Here is a 23,539-nt window from a genome sequence, read left to right as displayed (position 1 = left end):
CTGTCTATGATTTGAACCATTCCTGTGACACTAGTTATAGATTACGATGCTTCACTTCAGGTTTACTGTATCCCTTGGACATTCTTACTGACGATGAAATACAGAAATTGCATTGTAATTAATAACAAAAGGCACAATGCCGACTTAAGTAAAGAATACTGACTCTTCTTACTGGCTATGTTTTGAACAATTCCTGTGACACTAGTAATAGATTCCGATGCTTCACACCAGGTTTACTGTATCCCGTAGACCTTCTTATTGACGATGAAACACCGAAATTGCATCGGAATTAAATAGAAAAGGCACAATGCCGACTTAAGTACGAGAAGACTGATTCTTCCTACTGTCTATGTTTTGAACCATTCCTGTGACACTAGTTATAGATTCCGATGCTTCACTTCAGGTTTACTGTATCCCTTGGACGTTCTTATTGACGATGAAACACAGAAATTGCATTGGAATTAATAACAAAAGGCACAATGCCGACTTAAGTACAAGAAGACTGACTCTTCTTACTGGCTATGTTTTGAACCATTCCTGTGACACTAGTTATAGACTCCGATGTTTCACTTCAGATTTGCTGAATCCCTTGGACCTTCTTATTGACGATGATACACAGAAATTGCATCGGAACTAAATACAAAAGGCACAATGCCGCATTAAGTACAAGAAGACTGACTCTTCTTATTTTCTATGTTTTGAACCATTCCTGTGACGCAAGTTATAGATTCCGATGCACCACTTCAGGTTTACTGTATCACGTGGACCTTCTTATTGACGATGAAACACAGAAATTGCATCGGAATTAAATAGAAAAGGCACAATGCCGACTTAAGTACAAGAAGACTGACTCTTCTTACTGCCTACAATTTGAACCATTAATGTGAAACTAGTTATAGATTCCGATGCTTCACTCAGGGTATACTGTATCCTTTGGACCTTCGTATTGACGATGAAACACAGAAATTGCATCGGTATTAAATAGAAAACGCACAATGCCGACTTAAGTACAAGAAGACTGACTCTTCTCACTGACTAAGTTTTGAACCATTCCTGTGACACTAGTTTTAGATTCCGATGCTTCACTTCAGGTTTACTGTATCCCTCTGACCTTCTTATTGACGAGAAATCACAGAAATTGCATCGTAATTAAGTACAAAAGGCAAAATGCCGACTTAGGTACAAGAAGACTGACTCTTCCTACTGTCTATGCTTTGAACCATTCCTGTGACTCTAGTTATAGATTCAGATGATTCACTTCTGGTTTACTGAATCCCTTTGACCTTCTTATTGGCGATGAAACACATAAATTGCATCGGAATTAAATACAAAAGGAACAATGCCGACTTAAGTACAAGAAGACTGACTCTTCCTACTGTCTATGTTTTGAACCATTCCTGTGACACTAGTTATAGATTCCGATGCTTCACTTCAAGTTTACTGTATCCCTTGGACATTCTTATTGACGATGAAACACAGAAATTGCATTGTAATTGATAACAAAAGGCACAATGCCGACTTAAGTAAAGAAGACTGACTCTTCTTACAGGCTATGTTTTGACCCATTCCTGTGACACTAGTAACAGATTCCGATGCTTCACACCAGGTTTACTGTATCCCGTGGACCTTCTTATTGACGATGAAACACCGAAATTGCATCGGAATTAAATAGAAAAGGCACAATGCCGACTTAAGTACAAGAAGACTGATTCTTCCTACTGTCTAAGTTTTGAACAATTCCTGTGACACTAGTTTTAGATTCCGATGCTTCACTTCAGTTTTACTGCATCCCTCTGACCTACTTATTGATGATGTCACACAGAAATTGAATCGGAATTATATACAAAAGGCACAATGCCGACTTAAGTACAAGAAGACTGACTCTTCTTACTGGCTATGTTTTGAACCATTCCTGTAACACTAGTTATAGACTCCGATGCTTCACTTCAGGATTGCTGAATCCCTTGGACCTTCTTATTGACGATGAAACACAGTAATTGCATCGGAATTAAATACAAAAGGCACAATGCCGCATTAAGTACAAGAAGATTGACTCTTCTTACTGTCTATGTTTTGAACCATTCCAGTAACGCAAGTTATAGATTCCGATGCTTCACTTCAGGTTTACTGAATCACTTGGACCTTCTTATTGACGATGAAACACAGAAATTGCATCGGAATTAAATAGAAAAGGCACAATGCCGACTTAAGTACAAGAAGACACACTCTTCTTACTGTCTACAATTTGAACCATTAATGTGACACTAGCTATAGATTCCGATGCTTCACTCAGGGTATACTGTATCCCTTGGACCTTCGTATTGACGATGAAACACAGAAATTGCATCGAAATTAAATAGAAAAGGCACAATGCCGACTTAAGTACAAGAAGACTGACTCTTCTCACTGACTAAGTTTTGAACCATTCCTGTGACACTAGTTATAGATTCCGATGCTTGACTTCAGGTTTACTGTATCCCTGGGACCTTCTTATTGACGAAGAAACACAGAAACGCATCGGAACTAAATAGAAAAGGCACAATGCCGACTTAAGTACAAGAAGACATACTCTTCCTACTGTCTATGTTTTGAACTATTCCTTTGACACTAGTTATGGATTCCGATGCTTCACTTCAGGTTTACTGTATCCCTTGGACCTTCTTATAGACAATGAAACACAGAAATTGCAACGGAAGTAAATACAAAATGCAAAATGCCGACTTAAATTCAAGAAGACTGACTCTTCCTTCTGTCTATGTTTTGAACCATTCCAGTGACACAAGTTTTAGAATCCGTTGCTACACTTCAGGTTTACTATATCCCTCTGACCTTCTTATTGACGATGAATCACAGAAATTGCATCGGAATTAAATACAAAAGGCAAAATGCCGACTTACGTACAAGAAGACTGACTCTTCCTACTGTGTATGTTTTGAACCATTCAGGTGACACTAGTTATAGATTCAGTTGCTTCACTTCTGCTTTACTGAATCCCTTGGACCTTCTTATTGACGATGAAACACATAAATTGCATCGGAATTAAATACAAAAGGAACAATGCCGACTTAAGTACAAGAAGACTGAATCTTCCTACTGTCTATGCTTTGAACCATTCCTGTGACACTAGTTATAGATTCCGATTCTTCACTTCAGGTTTACTGTATCCCTTGGACATTCTTACTGACGACGAAACACAGAAATTGCATCGGAATTAATAACATAAGGCACAATGCTTACTTAAGTACAAGAAGACTGACTCTTCTTAGTGGCTATGTTTTCAACCATTCCTGTGACACTAGTTATAGATTCCGATGCTTCACTTCAGGTTTGCTGGATCCTTTGGACCTTCTTATTGACGATGAAACACAGAAGTTGCATCGGAATTAAATAGAAAAGGCACAATGCCGAATTAAGTACAAGAAGACTAACTCTTCTCACTGACTATGATTTGAAACATTCCTCTGACACTAGATGTAGATTAAGATGCTTCACTTCAGGTTTACTGTATCCCTGGGACCTTCTTATTGACGAAGAAACACAGAAACGCATCGGAACTAAATAGAAAAGGCACAATGCCGACTTAAGTACAAGAAGACATACTCTTCCTACTGTCTATGTTTTGAACAATTCCTGTGACACTAGTTATAGATTCCGATGCTTCACTTCAGGTTTACTGTATGACTTGGACTTTCGTATTGACGATGAAATACAGAAATTGCGTCGGAATTATATAGAAAAGGCACAATGCCGACTCAAGTACAAGAAGACTAATTCTTCCTACTGTCTATGTTTTGAACAATTCCTGTGACACTAGTTTTAGATTCCGATGCATCACTTCAGTTTTACTGTATCCCTCTGACCTACTTATTGACGATGAAACACAGAAATTGAATCGGAATTAAATAGAAAAGGCACAATGCCCACTTAAGTACAAGAAGACTATCTCGTCCTACTGTCTATGATTTGAACCATTCCTGTAACACTAGTTATAAGATTCCGATGCTTCACTTCAGGTTTACTGTATCCCTTGGACTTTCGTATTGACGATGATACACAGAAATTGCATCGGAATTAAATAGAAAAGGCACAATGCCGACTTAAGTACAAGAAGACTGATTCTTATTACTGTCTATGTTTTGAACAATTCCTGTGACACTAGTTTTAGATTCCGATGCTTCACTTCAGTTTTACTGTATCCCTCTGAGCCACTTATTGACGATGAAACACAGAAATTGAATCAGAATTAAATGCAAGAGGGACAATGCCGACTTAAGTACAAGAAGACTGACTCTTCCTACTGTCTATGTTTTGAACCATTCCTGTGACACTAGTTATAGATTCCGATGCTTCACTTCAAGTTTACTGTATCCCTTGGACATTCTTATTGACGATGAAACACAGAAATTGCATTGTAATTAATAACAAAAGGCACAATGCCGACTTAAGTAAAGAAGACTGACTCTTCTTACAGGCTATGTTTTGACCCATTCCTGTGACACTAGTAACAGATTCCGATGCTTCACACCAGGTTTACTGTATCCCGTGGACCTTCTTATTGACGATGAAACACCGAAATTGCATCGGAATTAAATAGAAAAGGCACAATGCCGACTTAAATACAAGAAGACTGATTCTTCCCACTGTCTATGTTTGAACAATTCCTGTGACACTAGTTTTAGATTCCGATGCTTCACTTCAGTTTTACTGCATCCCTCTGACCTACTTATTGACGATGTCACACAGAAATTGAATCGGAATTATATACAAAAGGCACAATGCCGACTTAAGTACAAGAAGACTGACTCTTCTTACTGGCTATGTTTTGAACCATTCCTGTAACACTAGTTATAGACTCCGATGCTTCACTTCAGGATTGCTGAATCCCTTGGACCTTCTTATTGACGATGAAACACAGTAATTGCATCGGAATTAAATACAAAAGGCACAATGCCGCATTAAGTACAAGAAGATTGACTCTTCTTACTGTCTATGTTTTGAACCATTCCAGTAACGCAAGTTATAGATTCCGATGCTTCACTTCAGGTTTACTGAATCACTTGGACCTTCTTATTGACGATGAAACACAGAAATTGCATCGGAATTAAATAGAAAAGGCACAATGCCGACTTAAGTACAAGAAGACTGACTCTTCTTACTGTCTACAATTTGAACCATTAATGTGACACTAGCTATAGATTCCGATGCTTCACTCAGGGTATACTGTATCCCTTGGACATTCGTATTGACGATGAAACACAGAAATTGCATCGAAATTAAATAGAAAAGGCACAATGCCGACTTAAGTACAAGAAGACTGACTCTTCTCACTGACTAAGTTTTGAACCATTCCTGTGACACTAGTTATAGATTCCGATGCTTGACTTCAGGTTTACTGTATCCCTGGGACCTTCTTATTGACGAAGAAACACAGAAACGCATCGGAACTAAATAGAAAAGGCACAATGCCGACTTAAGTACAAGAAGACATACTCTTCCTACTGTCTATGTTTTGAACTATTCCTTTGACACTAGTTATGGATTCCGATGCTTCACTTCAGGTTTACTGTATCCCTTGGACCTTCTTATAGACAATGAAACACAGAAATTGCAACGGAAGTAAATACAAAATGCAAAATGCCGACTTAAATTCAAGAAGACTGACTCTTCCTTCTGTCTATGTTTTGAACCATTCCAGTGACACAAGTTTTAGAATCCGATGCTACACTTCAGGTTTACTATATCCCTCTGACCTTCTTATTGACGATGAATCACAGAAATTGCATCGGAATTAAATACAAAAGGCAAAATGCCGACTTACGTACAAGAAGACTGACTCTTCCTACTGTGTGTGTTTTGAACCATTCAGGTGACACTAGTTATAGACTCCGATGTTTCACTTCAGATTTGCTGAATCCCTTGGACCTTCTTATTGACGATGATACACAGAAATTGCATCGGAACTAAATACAAAAGGCACAATGCCGCATTAAGTACAAGAAGACTGACTCTTCTTATTTTCTATGTTTTGAACCATTCCTGTGACGCAAGTTATAGATTCCGATGCACCACTTCAGGTTTACTGTATCACGTGGACCTTCTTATTGACGATGAAACACAGAAATTGCATCGGAATTAAATAGAAAAGGCACAATGCCGACTTAAGTACAAGAAGACTGACTCTTCTTACTGCCTACAATTTGAACCATTAATGTGAAACTAGTTATAGATTCCGATGCTTCACTCAGGGTATACTGTATCCTTTGGACCTTCGTATTGACGATGAAACACAGAAATTGCATCGGTATTAAATAGAAAACGCACAATGCCGACTTAAGTACAAGAAGACTGACTCTTCTCACTGACTAAGTTTTGAACCATTCCTGTGACACTAGTTTTAGATTCCGATGCTTCACTTCAGGTTTACTGTATCCCTCTGACCTTCTTATTGACGAGAACTCACAGAAATTGCATCGTAATTAAGTACAAAAGGCAAAATGCCGACTTAGGTACAAGAAGACTGACTCTTCCTACTGTCTATGCTTTGAACCATTCCTGTGACTCTAGTTATAGATTCAGATGATTCACTTCTGGTTTACTGAATCCCTTTGACCTTCTTATTGGCGATGAAACACATAAATTGCATCGGAATTAAATACAAAAGGAACAATGCCGACTTAAGTACAAGAAGACTGACTCTTCCTACTGTCTATGTTTTGAACCATTCCTGTGACACTAGTTATAGATTCCGATGCTTCACTTCAAGTTTACTGTATCCCTTGGACATTCTTATTGACGATGAAACACAGAAATTGCATTGTAATTGATAACAAAAGGCACAATGCCGACTTAAGTAAAGAAGACTGACTCTTCTTACAGGCTATGTTTTGACCCATTCCTGTGACACTAGTAACAGATTCCGATGCTTCACACCAGGTTTACTGTATCCCGTGGACCTTCTTATTGACGATGAAACACCGAAATTGCATCGGAATTAAATAGAAAAGGCACAATGCCGACTTAAGTACAAGAAGACTGATTCTTCCTACTGTCTAAGTTTTGAACAATTCCTGTGACACTAGTTTTAGATTCCGATGCTTCACTTCAGTTTTACTGCATCCCTCTGACCTACTTATTGATGATGTCACACAGAAATTGAATCGGAATTATATACAAAAGGCACAATGCCGACTTAAGTACAAGAAGACTGACTCTTCTTACTGGCTATGTTTTGAACCATTCCTGTAACACTAGTTATAGACTCCGATGCTTCACTTCAGGATTGCTGAATCCCTTGGACCTTCTTATTGACGATGAAACACAGTAATTGCATCGGAATTAAATACAAAAGGCACAATGCCGCATTAAGTACAAGAAGATTGACTCTTCTTACTGTCTATGTTTTGAACCATTCCAGTAACGCAAGTTATAGATTCCGATGCTTCACTTCAGGTTTACTGAATCACTTGGACCTTCTTATTGACGATGAAACACAGAAATTGCATCGGAATTAAATAGAAAAGGCACAATGCCGACTTAAGTACAAGAAGACACACTCTTCTTACTGTCTACAATTTGAACCATTAATGTGACACTAGCTATAGATTCCGATGCTTCACTCAGGGTATACTGTATCCCTTGGACCTTCGTATTGACGATGAAACACAGAAATTGCATCGAAATTAAATAGAAAAGGCACAATGCCGACTTAAGTACAAGAAGACTGACTCTTCTCACTGACTAAGTTTTGAACCATTCCTGTGACACTAGTTATAGATTCCGATGCTTGACTTCAGGTTTACTGTATCCCTGGGACCTTCTTATTGACGAAGAAACACAGAAACGCATCGGAACTAAATAGAAAAGGCACAATGCCGACTTAAGTACAAGAAGACATACTCTTCCTACTGTCTATGTTTTGAACTATTCCTTTGACACTAGTTATGGATTCCGATGCTTCACTTCAGGTTTACTGTATCCCTTGGACCTTCTTATAGACAATGAAACACAGAAATTGCAACGGAAGTAAATACAAAATGCAAAATGCCGACTTAAATTCAAGAAGACTGACTCTTCCTTCTGTCTATGTTTTGAACCATTCCAGTGACACAAGTTTTAGAATCCGATGCTACACTTCAGGTTTACTATATCCCTCTGACCTTCTTATTGACGATGAATCACAGAAATTGCATCGGAATTAAATACAAAAGGCAAAATGCCGACTTACGTACAAGAAGACTGACTCTTCCTACTGTGTATGTTTTGAACCATTCAGGTGACACTAGTTATAGATTCAGTTGCTTCACTTCTGCTTTACTGAATCCCTTGGACCTTCTTATTGACGATGAAACACATAAATTGCATCGGAATTAAATACAAAAGGAACAATGCCGACTTAAGTACAAGAAGACTGAATCTTCCTACTGTCTATGCTTTGAACCATTCCTGTGACACTAGTTATAGATTCCGATTCTTCACTTCAGGTTTACTGTATCCCTTGGACATTCTTACTGACGACGAAACACAGAAATTGCATCGGAATTAATAACATAAGGCACAATGCTTACTTAAGTACAAGAAGACTGACTCTTCTTAGTGGCTATGTTTTCAACCATTCCTGTGACACTAGTTATAGATTCCGATGCTTCACTTCAGGTTTGCTGGATCCTTTGGACCTTCTTATTGACGATGAAACACAGAAGTTGCATCGGAATTAAATAGAAAAGGCACAATGCCGAATTAAGTACAAGAAGACTAACTCTTCTCACTGACTATGATTTGAAACATTCCTCTGACACTAGATGTAGATTAAGATGCTTCACTTCAGGTTTACTGTATCCCTGGGACCTTCTTATTGACGAAGAAACACAGAAACGCATCGGAACTAAATAGAAAAGGCACAATGCCGACTTAAGTACAAGAAGACATACTCTTCCTACTGTCTATGTTTTGAACAATTCCTGTGACACTAGTTATAGATTCCGATGCTTCACTTCAGGTTTACTGTATGACTTGGACTTTCGTATTGACGATGAAATACAGAAATTGCGTCGGAATTATATAGAAAAGGCACAATGCCGACTCAAGTACAAGAAGACTAATTCTTCCTACTGTCTATGTTTTGAACAATTCCTGTGACACTAGTTTTAGATTCCGATGCATCACTTCAGTTTTACTGTATCCCTCTGACCTACTTATTGACGATGAAACACAGAAATTGAATCGGAATTAAATAGAAAAGGCACAATGCCCACTTAAGTACAAGAAGACTATCTCGTCCTACTGTCTATGATTTGAACCATTCCTGTAACACTAGTTATAAGATTCCGATGCTTCACTTCAGGTTTACTGTATCCCTTGGACTTTCGTATTGACGATGATACACAGAAATTGCATCGGAATTAAATAGAAAAGGCACAATGCCGACTTAAGTACAAGAAGACTGATTCTTATTACTGTCTATGTTTTGAACAATTCCTGTGACACTAGTTTTAGATTCCGATGCTTCACTTCAGTTTTACTGTATCCCTCTGAGCCACTTATTGACGATGAAACACAGAAATTGAATCAGAATTAAATGCAAGAGGGACAATGCCGACTTAAGTACAAGAAGACTGACTCTTCCTACTGTCTATGTTTTGAACCATTCCTGTGACACTAGTTATAGATTCCGATGCTTCACTTCAAGTTTACTGTATCCCTTGGACATTCTTATTGACGATGAAACACAGAAATTGCATTGTAATTAATAACAAAAGGCACAATGCCGACTTAAGTAAAGAAGACTGACTCTTCTTACAGGCTATGTTTTGACCCATTCCTGTGACACTAGTAACAGATTCCGATGCTTCACACCAGGTTTACTGTATCCCGTGGACCTTCTTATTGACGATGAAACACCGAAATTGCATCGGAATTAAATAGAAAAGGCACAATGCCGACTTAAATACAAGAAGACTGATTCTTCCCACTGTCTATGTTTGAACAATTCCTGTGACACTAGTTTTAGATTCCGATGCTTCACTTCAGTTTTACTGCATCCCTCTGACCTACTTATTGACGATGTCACACAGAAATTGAATCGGAATTATATACAAAAGGCACAATGCCGACTTAAGTACAAGAAGACTGACTCTTCTTACTGGCTATGTTTTGAACCATTCCTGTAACACTAGTTATAGACTCCGATGCTTCACTTCAGGATTGCTGAATCCCTTGGACCTTCTTATTGACGATGAAACACAGTAATTGCATCGGAATTAAATACAAAAGGCACAATGCCGCATTAAGTACAAGAAGATTGACTCTTCTTACTGTCTATGTTTTGAACCATTCCAGTAACGCAAGTTATAGATTCCGATGCTTCACTTCAGGTTTACTGAATCACTTGGACCTTCTTATTGACGATGAAACACAGAAATTGCATCGGAATTAAATAGAAAAGGCACAATGCCGACTTAAGTACAAGAAGACTGACTCTTCTTACTGTCTACAATTTGAACCATTAATGTGACACTAGCTATAGATTCCGATGCTTCACTCAGGGTATACTGTATCCCTTGGACATTCGTATTGACGATGAAACACAGAAATTGCATCGAAATTAAATAGAAAAGGCACAATGCCGACTTAAGTACAAGAAGACTGACTCTTCTCACTGACTAAGTTTTGAACCATTCCTGTGACACTAGTTATAGATTCCGATGCTTGACTTCAGGTTTACTGTATCCCTGGGACCTTCTTATTGACGAAGAAACACAGAAACGCATCGGAACTAAATAGAAAAGGCACAATGCCGACTTAAGTACAAGAAGACATACTCTTCCTACTGTCTATGTTTTGAACTATTCCTTTGACACTAGTTATGGATTCCGATGCTTCACTTCAGGTTTACTGTATCCCTTGGACCTTCTTATAGACAATGAAACACAGAAATTGCAACGGAAGTAAATACAAAATGCAAAATGCCGACTTAAATTCAAGAAGACTGACTCTTCCTTCTGTCTATGTTTTGAACCATTCCAGTGACACAAGTTTTAGAATCCGATGCTACACTTCAGGTTTACTATATCCCTCTGACCTTCTTATTGACGATGAATCACAGAAATTGCATCGGAATTAAATACAAAAGGCAAAATGCCGACTTACGTACAAGAAGACTGACTCTTCCTACTGTGTATGTTTTGAACCATTCAGGTGACACTAGTTATAGATTCAGTTGCTTCACTTCTGGTTTACTGAATCCCTTGGACCTTCTTATTGACGATGAAACACATAAATTGCATCGGAATTAAATACAAAAGGAACAATGCCGACTTAAGTACAAGAAGACTGAATCTTCCTACTGTCTATGCTTTGAACCATTCCTGTGACACTAGTTATAGATTCCGATTCTTCACTTCAGGTTTACTGTATCCCTTGGACATTCTTACTGACGACGAAACACAGAAATTGCATCGGAATTAATAACATAAGGCACAATGCTTACTTAAGTACAAGAAGACTGACTCTTCTTAGTGGCTATGTTTTCAACCATTCCTGTGACACTAGTTATAGATTCCGATGCTTCACTTCAGGTTTGCTGGATCCTTTGGACCTTCTTATAGACGATGAAACACAGAAGTTGCATCGGAATTAAATAGAAAAGGCACAATGCCGAATTAAGTACAAGAAGACTAACTCTTCTCACTGACTATGATTTGAAACATTCCTCTGACACTAGATGTAGATTAAGATGCTTCACTTCAGGTTTACTGTATCCCTGGGACCTTCTTATTGACGAAGAAACACAGAAACGCATCGGAACTAAATAGAAAAGGCACAATGCCGACTTAAGTACAAGAAGACATACTCTTCCTACTGTCTATGTTTTGAACAATTCCTGTGACACTAGTTATAGATTCCGATGCTTCACTTCAGGTTTACTGTATGACTTGGACTTTCGTATTGACGATGAAATACAGAAATTGCGTCGGAATTATATAGAAAAGGCACAATGCCGACTCAAGTACAAGAAGACTAATTCTTCCTACTGCCTATGTTTTGAACAATTCCTGTGACACTAGTTTTAGATTCCGATGCATCACTTCAGTTTTACTGTATCCCTCTGACCTACTTATTGACGATGAAACACAGAAATTGAATCGGAATTAAATAGAAAAGGCACAATGCCCACTTAAGTACAAGAAGACTATCTCGTCCTACTGTCTATGATTTGAACCATTCCTGTAACACTAGTTATAAGATTCCGATGCTTCACTTCAGGTTTACTGTATCCCTTGGACTTTCGTATTGACGATGATACACAGAAATTGCATCGGAATTAAATAGAAAAGGCACAATGCCGACTTAAGTACAAGAAGACTGATTCTTATTACTGTCTATGTTTTGAACAATTCCTGTGACACTAGTTTTAGATTCCGATGCTTCACTTCAGTTTTACTGTATCCCTCTGAGCCACTTATTGACGATGAAACACAGAAATTGAATCAGAATTAAATGCAAGAGGGACAATGCCGACTTAAGTACAAGAAGACTGACTCTTCCTACTGTCTATGTTTTGAACCATTCCTGTGACACTAGTTATAGATTCCGATGCTTCACTTCAAGTTTACTGTATCCCTTGGACATTCTTATTGACGATGAAACACAGAAATTGCATTGTAATTAATAACAAAAGGCACAATGCCGACTTAAGTAAAGAAGACTGACTCTTCTTACAGGCTATGTTTTGACCCATTCCTGTGACACTAGTAACAGATTCCGATGCTTCACACCAGGTTTACTGTATCCCGTGGACCTTCTTATTGACGATGAAACACCGAAATTGCATCGGAATTAAATAGAAAAGGCACAATGCCGACTTAAATACAAGAAGACTGATTCTTCCCACTGTCTATGTTTGAACAATTCCTGTGACACTAGTTTTAGATTCCGATGCTTCACTTCAGTTTTACTGCATCCCTCTGACCTACTTATTGACGATGTCACACAGAAATTGAATCGGAATTATATACAAAAGGCACAATGCCGACTTAAGTACAAGAAGACTGACTCTTCTTACTGGCTATGTTTTGAACCATTCCTGTAACACTAGTTATAGACTCCGATGCTTCACTTCAGGATTGCTGAATCCCTTGGACCTTCTTATTGACGATGAAACACAGTAATTGCATCGGAATTAAATACAAAAGGCACAATGCCGCATTAAGTACAAGAAGATTGACTCTTCTTACTGTCTATGTTTTGAACCATTCCAGTAACGCAAGTTATAGATTCCGATGCTTCACTTCAGGTTTACTGAATCACTTGGACCTTCTTATTGACGATGAAACACAGAAATTGCATCGGAATTAAATAGAAAAGGCACAATGCCGACTTAAGTACAAGAAGACTGACTCTTCTTACTGTCTACAATTTGAACCATTAATGTGACACTAGCTATAGATTCCGATGCTTCACTCAGGGTATACTGTATCCCTTGGACATTCGTATTGACGATGAAACACAGAAATTGCATCGAAATTAAATAGAAAAGGCACAATGCCGACTTAAGTACAAGAAGACTGACTCTTCTCACTGACTAAGTTTTGAACCATTCCTGTGACACTAGTTATAGATTCCGATGCTTGACTTCAGGTTTACTGTATCCCTGGGACCTTCTTATTGACGAAGAAACACAGAAACGCATCGGAACTAAATAGAAAAGGCACAATGCCGACTTAAGTACAAGAAGACATACTCTTCCTACTGTCTATGTTTTGAACTATTCCTTTGACACTAGTTATGGATTCCGATGCTTCACTTCAGGTTTACTGTATCCCTTGGACCTTCTTATAGACAATGAAACACAGAAATTGCAACGGAAGTAAATACAAAATGCAAAATGCCGACTTAAATTCAAGAAGACTGACTCTTCCTTCTGTCTATGTTTTGAACCATTCCAGTGACACAAGTTTTACAATCCGATGCTACACTTCAGGTTTACTATATCCCTCTGACCTTCTTATTGACGATGAATCACAGAAATTGCATCGGAATTAAATACAAAAGGCAAAATGACGACTTACGTACAAGAAGACTGACTCTTCCTACTGTGTATGTTTAGAACCATTCAGGTGACACTAGTTATAGATTCAGATGCTTCACTTCTGGTTTACTGAATCCCTTGGACCTTCTTATTGACGATGAAACACATAAATTGCATCGGAATTAAATACAAAAGGAACAATGCCGACTTAAGTACAAAAAGACTGAATCTTCCTACTGTCTATGCTTTGAACCATTCCTGTGACACTAGTTATAGATTCCGATGCTTCACTTCAGGTTTACTGTATCCCTTGGACATTCTTACTGACGACGAAACACAGAAATTGCATCGGAATTAATAACATAAGGCACAATGCTTACTTAAGTACAAGAAGACTGACTCTTCTTAGTGGCTATGTTTTGAACCATTCCTGTGACACTAGTTATAGATTCCGATGCTTCACTTCAGGTTTGCTGGATCCCTTGGACCTTCTTATTGACGATGTAACACAGAAGTTGCATCGGAATTAAATAGAAAAGGCACAATGCCGAATTAAGTACAAGAAGACTAACTCTTCTCACTGACTATGATTTGAAACATTCCTCTGACACTAGATGTAGATTAAGATGCTTCACTTCAGGTTTACTGTATCCCTGGGACCTTCTTATTGACGAAGAAACACAGAAACGCATCGGAACTAAATAGAAAAGGCACAATGCCGACTTAAGTACAAGAAGACATACTCTTCCTACTGTCTATGTTTTGAACAATTCCTGTGACACTAGTTATAGATTCCGATGCTTCACTTCAGGTTTACTGTATGACTTGGACTTTCGTATTGACGATGAAATACAGAAATTGCATCGGAATTATATAGAAAAGGCACAATGCCGATCAAGTACAAGAAGACTAATTCTTCCTACTGTCTATGTTTTGAACAATTCCTGTGACACTAGTTTTAGATTCCGATGCATCACTTCAGTTTTACTGTATCCCTCTGACCTACTTATTGACGATGAAACACAGAAATTGCATCGGAATTAAATAGAAAAGGCACAATGCCGACTTAAGTACAAGAAGACTGATTCTTATTACTGTCTATGTTTTGAACAATTCCTGTGACACTAGTTTTAGATTCCGATGCTTCACTTCAGTTTTACTGTATCCCTCTGAGCCACTTATTGACGATGAAACACAGAAATTGAATCAGAATTAAATGCAAGAGGGACAATGCCGACTTAAGTACAAGAAGACTGACTCTTCCTACTGTCTATGTTTTGAACCATTCCTGTGACACTAGTTATAGATTCCGATGCTTCACTTCAAGTTTACTGTATGCCTTGGACATTCTTATTGACGATGAAACACAGAAATTGCATTGTAATTAATAACAAAAGGCACAATGCCGACTTAAGTAAAGAAGACTGACTCTTCTTACAGGCTATGTTTTGACCCATTCCTGTGACACTAGTAACAGATTCCGATGCTTCACACCAGGTTTACTGTATCCCGTGGACCTTCTTATTGACGATGAAACACCGAAATTGCATCGGAATTAAATAGAAAAGGCACAATGCCGACTTAAGTACAAGAAGACTGATTCTTCCCACTGTCTATGTTTGAACAATTCCTGTGACACTAGTTTTAGATTCCGATGCTTCACTTCAGTTTTACTGTATCCCTCTGACCTACTTATTGACGATGTCACACAGAAATTGAATCGGAATTATATACAAAAGGCACAATGTCGACTTAAGTACAAGAAGACTGACTCTTCCTACTGTCTATGTTTTGAACCATTCCTGTGACACTAGTTATAGATTCCGATGCTTCACTTCAGGTTTACTGTATCCCTTGGACATTCTTATTGACGATGAAACACAGAAATTGCATTGGAATTAATAACAAAAGGAACAATGCCGACTTAAGTACAAGAAGAGTGACTCTTCTTACTGGCTATGTTTTGAACCATTCCTGTAACACTAGTTATAGACTCCGATGCTTCACTTCAGGTCTGCTGAATCCCTTGGACCTTCTTATTGACGATGAAACACAGTAATTGCATCGGAATTAAATACAAAAGGCACAATGCCGCATTAAGTACAAGAAGACTGACTCTTCTTACTGTCTATGTTTTGAACCATTCCAGCGACGCAAGTTATAGATTCCGATGCTTCACTTCAGGTTTACTGAATCACTTGGACCTTCTTATTGACGATGAAACACAGAAATTGCATCGGAATTAAATAGAAAAGGCACAATGCCGACTTAAGTACAAGAGGACTGACTCTTCTTACTGTCTACAATTTGAACCATTAATGTGACACTAGCTATAGATTCCGATGCTTCACTCAGGGTATACTGTATCCCTTGGACCTTCGTATTGACAATGAAACACAGAAATTGCATCCAAATTAAATAGAAAAGGCACAATGCCGACTTAAGTACAAGAAGACTGACTCTTCTCACTGACTAAGTTTTGAACCATTCCTGTGACACTAGTTATAGATTCCGATGCTTGACTTCAGGTTTACTGTATCCCTGGGACCTTCTTATTGACGAAGAAACACAGAAATTGCATCGGAACTAAATAGAAAAGGCACAATGCCGACTTAAGTACAAGTAGACTTACTCTTCCCACTGTCTATGATTTGAACCATTCATGTGACTCTAGTTTTAGATTCCGATGCTTCACTTCAGGTTTACTGTGTCCCTCTGACCTTGTTATTGACGATGAAACACAGAAATTGCATCGGAATTAAATACAAAAGGAACAATGCTGACATAAGTACAAGAGACTGACTCTTCCTACTGTCTATGTTTTGAAATATTCCTGTGACACTAGTTATAGATTCAGATGCTTCACTTCTGGTTTACTGAATCCCTTGGACCTTCTTATTGACGATGAAACACATAAATTGCATCGGAATTAAATACAAAAGGAACAATGCCGACTTAAGTGCAAGAAGACCGATTCTTCCTACTGTCTGTAATTTGAACCATTCCTGTGACACTAGTTTTAGGTTCCGATGCTTCACTTCAGGTTTACTGTATCCCTCTGACCTACTTATTGACGATGAAACACAGAAATTGAATCGGAATAAATACAAAAGGCACAATGCCGACTTAAGTACAAGGAGACTGAATCTTCCTACTGTCTATGTTTTGAACCATTCCTGTGACACTAGCTATAGATTCCGATGCTTCACTTCAGGTTTACTGTATCCCTTGGACATTCTTACTGACGATGAAACACAGAAATTGCTTCGGAATTAATAACATAAGGCACAATGCCGACTTAAGTACAAAAAGACTGACTCCTCTCACTGGCTGTGTTTTGAACCATTCCTGTGACACTAGTTATACATTAAGATGCTTCACTTCAGGTTTACTGTATCCCTGGGACCTTCTTATTGACGAAGAAACACAGAAACGCATCGGAACTAAATAGAAAAGGCACAATGCCGACTTAAGTACAAGAAGACATACTCTTCCTACTGTCTATATTTTGAACAATTCCTGTGACACTAGTTATAGATTCCGATGCTTCACTTCAGGTTTACTGTATGACGTGGACTTTCGTATTGACGATGAAATACAGAAATTGCATCGGAATTATATAGAAAAGGCACAATGCCGACTTAAGTACAAGAAGACTGATTCTTCCTACTGGCTATGTTTTGAACAATTCCTGTGACACTAGTTTTACATTCCGATGCATCACTTCAGTTTTACTGTATCCCTCTGACCTACTTATAGACAATGAAACACAGAAATTGATTCGGAATTAAATACAAAAGGCACAATGCCGACTTAAGTACAAGAAGAATATCTCTTCCTACTGTCTATGTTTTGAACCATTCCTGTGACACTAGTTATAAAATTCCGATGCTTCACTTCAGGTTTACTGTATCCCTTGGACTTTCGTATTGACGATGATACACAGAAATTGCATCGGAATTAAATAGAAAAGGCACAATGCCGACTTAAGTACAAAAAGACTGATTCTTATTACTGTCTATGTTTTGAAATATTCCTGTGACACTAGTTTTAGATTCCGATGTTCACTTCAGTTTTACTGTATCCCTCTGACCTACTTATTGACGATGAAACACAGAAATTGAATCGGAATTAAATACAAAAGGCACAATGCCGACTTAAGTACAAGAAGATTGACTCTTCCTACTGTCTATGATTTGAACCATTCCTGTGACACTAGTTATAGATTACGATGCTTCACTTCAGGTTTACTGTATCCCTTGGACATTCTTACTGACGATGAAATACAGAAATTGCATTGTAATTAATAACAAAAGGCACAATGCCGACTTAAGTAAAGAATACTGACTCTTCTTACTGGCTATGTTTTGAACCATTCCTGTGACACTAGTAATAGATTCCGATGCTTCACACCAGGTTTACTGTATCCCGTAGACCTTCTTATTGACGATGAAACACCGAAATTGCATCGGAATTAAATAGAAAAGGCACAATGCCGACTTAAGTACGAGAAGACTGATTCTTCCTACTGTCTATGTTTTGAACCATTCCTGTGACACTAGTTATAGATTCCGATGCTTCACTTCAGGTTTACTGTATCCCTTGGACGTTCTTATTGACGATGAAACACAGAAATTGCATTGGAATTAATAACAAAAGGCACAATGCCGACTTAAGTACAAGAAGACTGACTCTTCTTACTGGCTATGTTTTGAACCATTCCTGTGACACTAGTTATAGACTCCGATGTTTCACCTCAGGTTTGCTGAATCCCTTGGACCTTCTTATTGACGATGATACACAGAAATTGCATCGGAATTAAATACAAAAGGCACAATGCCGCATTAAGTACAAGAAGACTGACTCTTCTTACTGTCTATGTTTGAACCATTCCTGTGACGCAAGTTATAGATTCCGATGGATCACTGCAGGTTTACTGTATCACGTGGACCTTCTTATTGACGATGAAACACAGAAATTGCATCGGAATTAAATAGAAAAGCCACAATGCCGACTTAAGTACAAGAAGACTGACTCTTCTTACTGTCTACAATTTGAACCATTAATGTGAAACTAGTTATAGATTCCGATGCTTCACTCAGGGTATACTGTATCCCTTGGACCTTCGTATTGACGATGAAACACAGAAATTGCATCGGTATTAAATAGAAAAGGCACAATGCCGACTTAAGTACAAGAAGACTGACTCTTCTCACTGACTAAGTTTTGAACCATTCCTGTGACACTAGTTATAGATTCCGATGCTTGACTTCGGGTTTAACGTATCCCTGGGACCTTCTTATTGACGAAGAAACACAGAAATTGCATCGGAACTAAATAGAAAAGGCACAATGCCGACTTAAGGACAAGAAGACTGACTCTTCTAACTGACTATGTTTTGACCGTTTCTGTGACACTAGTTATGGATTCCGATGCTTCACTTCAGGTTTACTGTATCCCTCTGACCTACTTATTGACGATGAAAAACAGATATTGAATCGGAATTAAATACAAAAGGCACAATGCAGACTTAAGTACAAGAAGACTGACTCTTCCTACTGTCTATGTTTTGAACCAATCCTGTGACACTAGTTATAGATTCCGATGCTTCACTTCACGTTTACTGTATCCCTTGGACATTCTTACTGACGATGAAACACAGAAATTGCATCGTCATTAATAACAAAAGGCACAATGCCGACTTAAGTACAAGAAGACTGACTCTTCTTACTGGCTATGTTTTGAACCATTCCTGTGATACTAGTTATAGATTCCGATGCTTCACTTCAGGTTTGCTGAATCCCTTGGACCTTCTTATAGACGATGAAACACAGAAATTGCATCGGAATTATATACAAAATGAAAAATGCAGACTTAAATTCAATAAGACTGACTCTTTCTTCTGTCTATGTTTTGAACCATTCCTGTGACACTAGTTTTAGATTCCGATGCTTCACTTCAGGTTTACTGTATCCCTCTGACCTTCTTATTGACGAGAAATCACAGAAATTGCATCGTAATTAAATACAAAAGGCAAAATGCCGACTTAGGTACAAGAAGACTGACTCTTCCTACTGTCTGTGCTTTGAACCATTCCTGTGACACTAGTTATAGATTCAGGTGATTCACTTCTGGTTTACTGAATCCCTTTGACCTTCTTATTGGCGATGAAACACATAAATTGCATCGGAATTAAATACAAAAGGAACAATGCCGACTTAAGTACAAGAAGACTGACTCTTCCTACTGTCTATGATTTGAACAATTCCTGTGACACTAGTTTTAGATTCCGATGCATCACTTCAGTTTTACTGTATCTCTCTGACATACTTATTGACGATAAAACACAGAAATTGGGTCGGAATTAAATACAAAAGGCACAATGCCGACTTAAGTACTAGAAGACTATCTCTTCCTACTGTCTATGTTTTGAACCATTCCTGTGACACTAGTTATAAAATTCCGATGCTTCACTTCAGGTTTACTGTATCACTTGGACTTTCGTATTGACGATGAAACACAGAAATTGCATCGCTATTATATAGAAAAGGCACAATGCCGACTTAAGTACAAGAAGACTGATTCTTCCAACTGTCTATGTTTTGAACAATTCCTGTGACACTAGTTTTAGATTCCGATGCTTCTCTTCTGTTTTACTGTATCCCTCTGACTTACTTATTGACAATGAAACACAGAAATTGAATCGGAATTAAATACAAAAGGCACAATGCCGACTTAAGTACAAGAAGACTGACTCTTCTAACTGTCTAAGATTTGAACCATTCCTGTGACACTAGATATAGATTCCAATGCTTCACTTCAGGTTTACTGTATCCCTGGGAGCTTTTTATTGTCGAAGAAACACAGAAATTGCATCGGAACTAAATAGAAAAGGCACACTGCTGACTTAAGTACAAGTAGACTTACTCTTCCTACTGTCTATGTTATGAATCATTCCTGTGACACTAGTTTTGGATTCCGATGCTTCACTTCAGGTTTACTGTATCCCTCTGACCTTCTTATTGACGATGAAACACAGAAATTGCATCGGAATTAAATACAAAAATCACAATGCCGAATTAAGTACAAGAAGACTGACTCTTCTTACTGTCTATGTTTTGAACCATTCCCGTGACGCAAGTTACAGATTCCGAAGCTTCACTTCAGGTTCCTGTATCACTTGGACCTTCGTATTGACGATTAAACACAGAAATTGCATCGGAATTAAATAGAAAAGGCACAATGCCGACTTAAGTACAAGAAGACCGACTCTTCTTACTGTCTACGATTTGAACCATTCCTGTGACACTAGTTATAGATTCCGATGCTTCACTCCAGGTATACTGTATCCCTTGGCCCTTCGTATTGACGATGAAACACAGAAATTGCATCGGAATTAAATAGAAAAGGCACAATGCCGACTTAAGTACAAGAAGACTGACTCTTCTCACTGACTAAGATTTGAACCTTTCCTGTGACACTAGTTATAGATTCCGATACTTCACTTTAGGTTTACTGTATCCCTGGGACCTTCATATTGACCAACAAACACAGAAATTGCATCGGAACTAAATAGAAAAGGCACGATGCCGACTTAAGTACAAGTAGACTTACTCTTCCTACTGTCTATGTTTTGAACCATTCCTGTGACACTAGTTATAGATTCCGATGCTTTACTTCAGGTTTACTGAATCCCTTGGACCCTGTTATTGACGATGAATCACAGAAATTGCATCGGAATTACATACAAAAGGCACAATGCCGACTTAAGTACAAGAAGACTGACTCTTCTTACTGTCTTTGTTTTGAACCATTCCTGTGACACTAGTAATAGATTCCGATGCTTCACACCAGGTTTACTGTATCCCGTGGACCTTCTTATTGACGATGAAACACCGAAATTGCATCGGAATTAAATAGAAAAGGCACAATGCCGACATAAGTACAAGAAGACTGGCTCTTCTTACTGTTTATGTTTTGAACCATTCCTGTGACACTAGTTATAGATTCCGATGCTTCACTTCAGGTTTACTGTATCCCTTGGACCTTCGTATAGACGATGAAACACAGAAATTGCATCGGAATTAAATACAAAATGCAAAATGCCGACTTAAATTCAAGAAGACTGACTCTTCCTTCTGTCTATGTTTTCAACCATTACTCTGACACTAGTTTTAGATTCCGATGCTTCACTTCAGGTTTACTGTATCCCTTGGACATTCTTATTGACGATGAAACACAGAAATTGCATCGGAATTAATAACAAAAGGCAGAATGCCGACTTAAGTACAAGTAGACTGACTCTTCTTACTGGCTATGTTTTGAACCATTCCTGTGACACTAGTTATAGACTCCGATGCTTCACTTCAGGTTTGCTGAATCCCTTGGACCTTCTTATTGACGATGAAACGCAGAAATTGCATCGGAATTAAGTAGAAAAGGCACAATGCCGACTTAAGTACAAGAAGACTGACTCTTCTTACTGCCTACGAATTGAACCATTCCTGTGACACTAGTTATACATTCCGATGCTTCACTCCACGTTTACTGTATCCCTTGGACCTTCGTATTGACGATGAAACTCAGAAATTGCATCGGAATTAAATACAAAAGACACAATGCCGACATAAGTACAAGAAGACTGACTCTTCCTACTGTCTATGTTTTGAACCATTCCTGTGACACTAGTTATAGACTCCGATGCTTCACTTCAGGTTTACTGTATCACTTGGACATTCTTATTGACGATGAAACACAGAAATTGCATCGGAATTAAACACAAAAGGCACAATGCCGACTTAAGGACAAGAAGACTGACTCTTCTTACTGACTATGTTTTGACCATTCCTGTGACACCAGTTATAGATTCCGATGCTTCACTTCATGTTTACTGTATCCCTCTGACCTTCTTATTGCGATGAAACACAGAAATTGCATCGGAATTAAATAGAAAAGGCACAATGCCGACTTAAGTACAAGAAGACTGGCTCTTCTTACTGTTTATGTTTTGAACCATTCCTGTGACACTAATTATAGATTCCGATGCTTACTTCAGGTTTAGTGTATCCCTTGGACCTTCTTATAGACGATGAAACACAGAAATTGCATCGGAATTAAATACAAAATGCAAAATGCCGACTTAAATTCAAGAAGACTGACTATTCCTTCTGTCTATGTTTTAAACCATTCCTGTGAGACTAGTTTTCGATTCCGATGCTTCACTTCAGGTTTACTGTATCCCTCTGACCTTCTTATTGACGATGAAACACAGAAATTGCATCGGAATTAAATACAAAAATCACAATGCCGAATTAAGTACAAGAAGACTGACTCTTCTTACTGTCTATGTTTTGAACCATTCCTGTGACGCAAGTTACAGATTCCGAAGCTTCACTTCAGGTTCCTGTATCACTTGGACCTTCGTATTGACGATTAAACACAGAAATTGCATCGGAATTAAATAGAAAAGGCATAATGCCGACTTAAGTACAAGAACACCGACTCTTCTTACTG

The sequence above is a fragment of the Schistocerca piceifrons genome, chromosome 2 (genome assembly GCF_021461385.2).
Source record: "Schistocerca piceifrons isolate TAMUIC-IGC-003096 chromosome 2, iqSchPice1.1, whole genome shotgun sequence".
In the NCBI taxonomy this organism is placed as follows: domain Eukaryota; kingdom Metazoa; phylum Arthropoda; class Insecta; order Orthoptera; family Acrididae; genus Schistocerca; species Schistocerca piceifrons.
The sequence above is the reverse complement of the archived record's forward strand: the minus strand, read 5'-3'. Positions refer to the sequence as shown.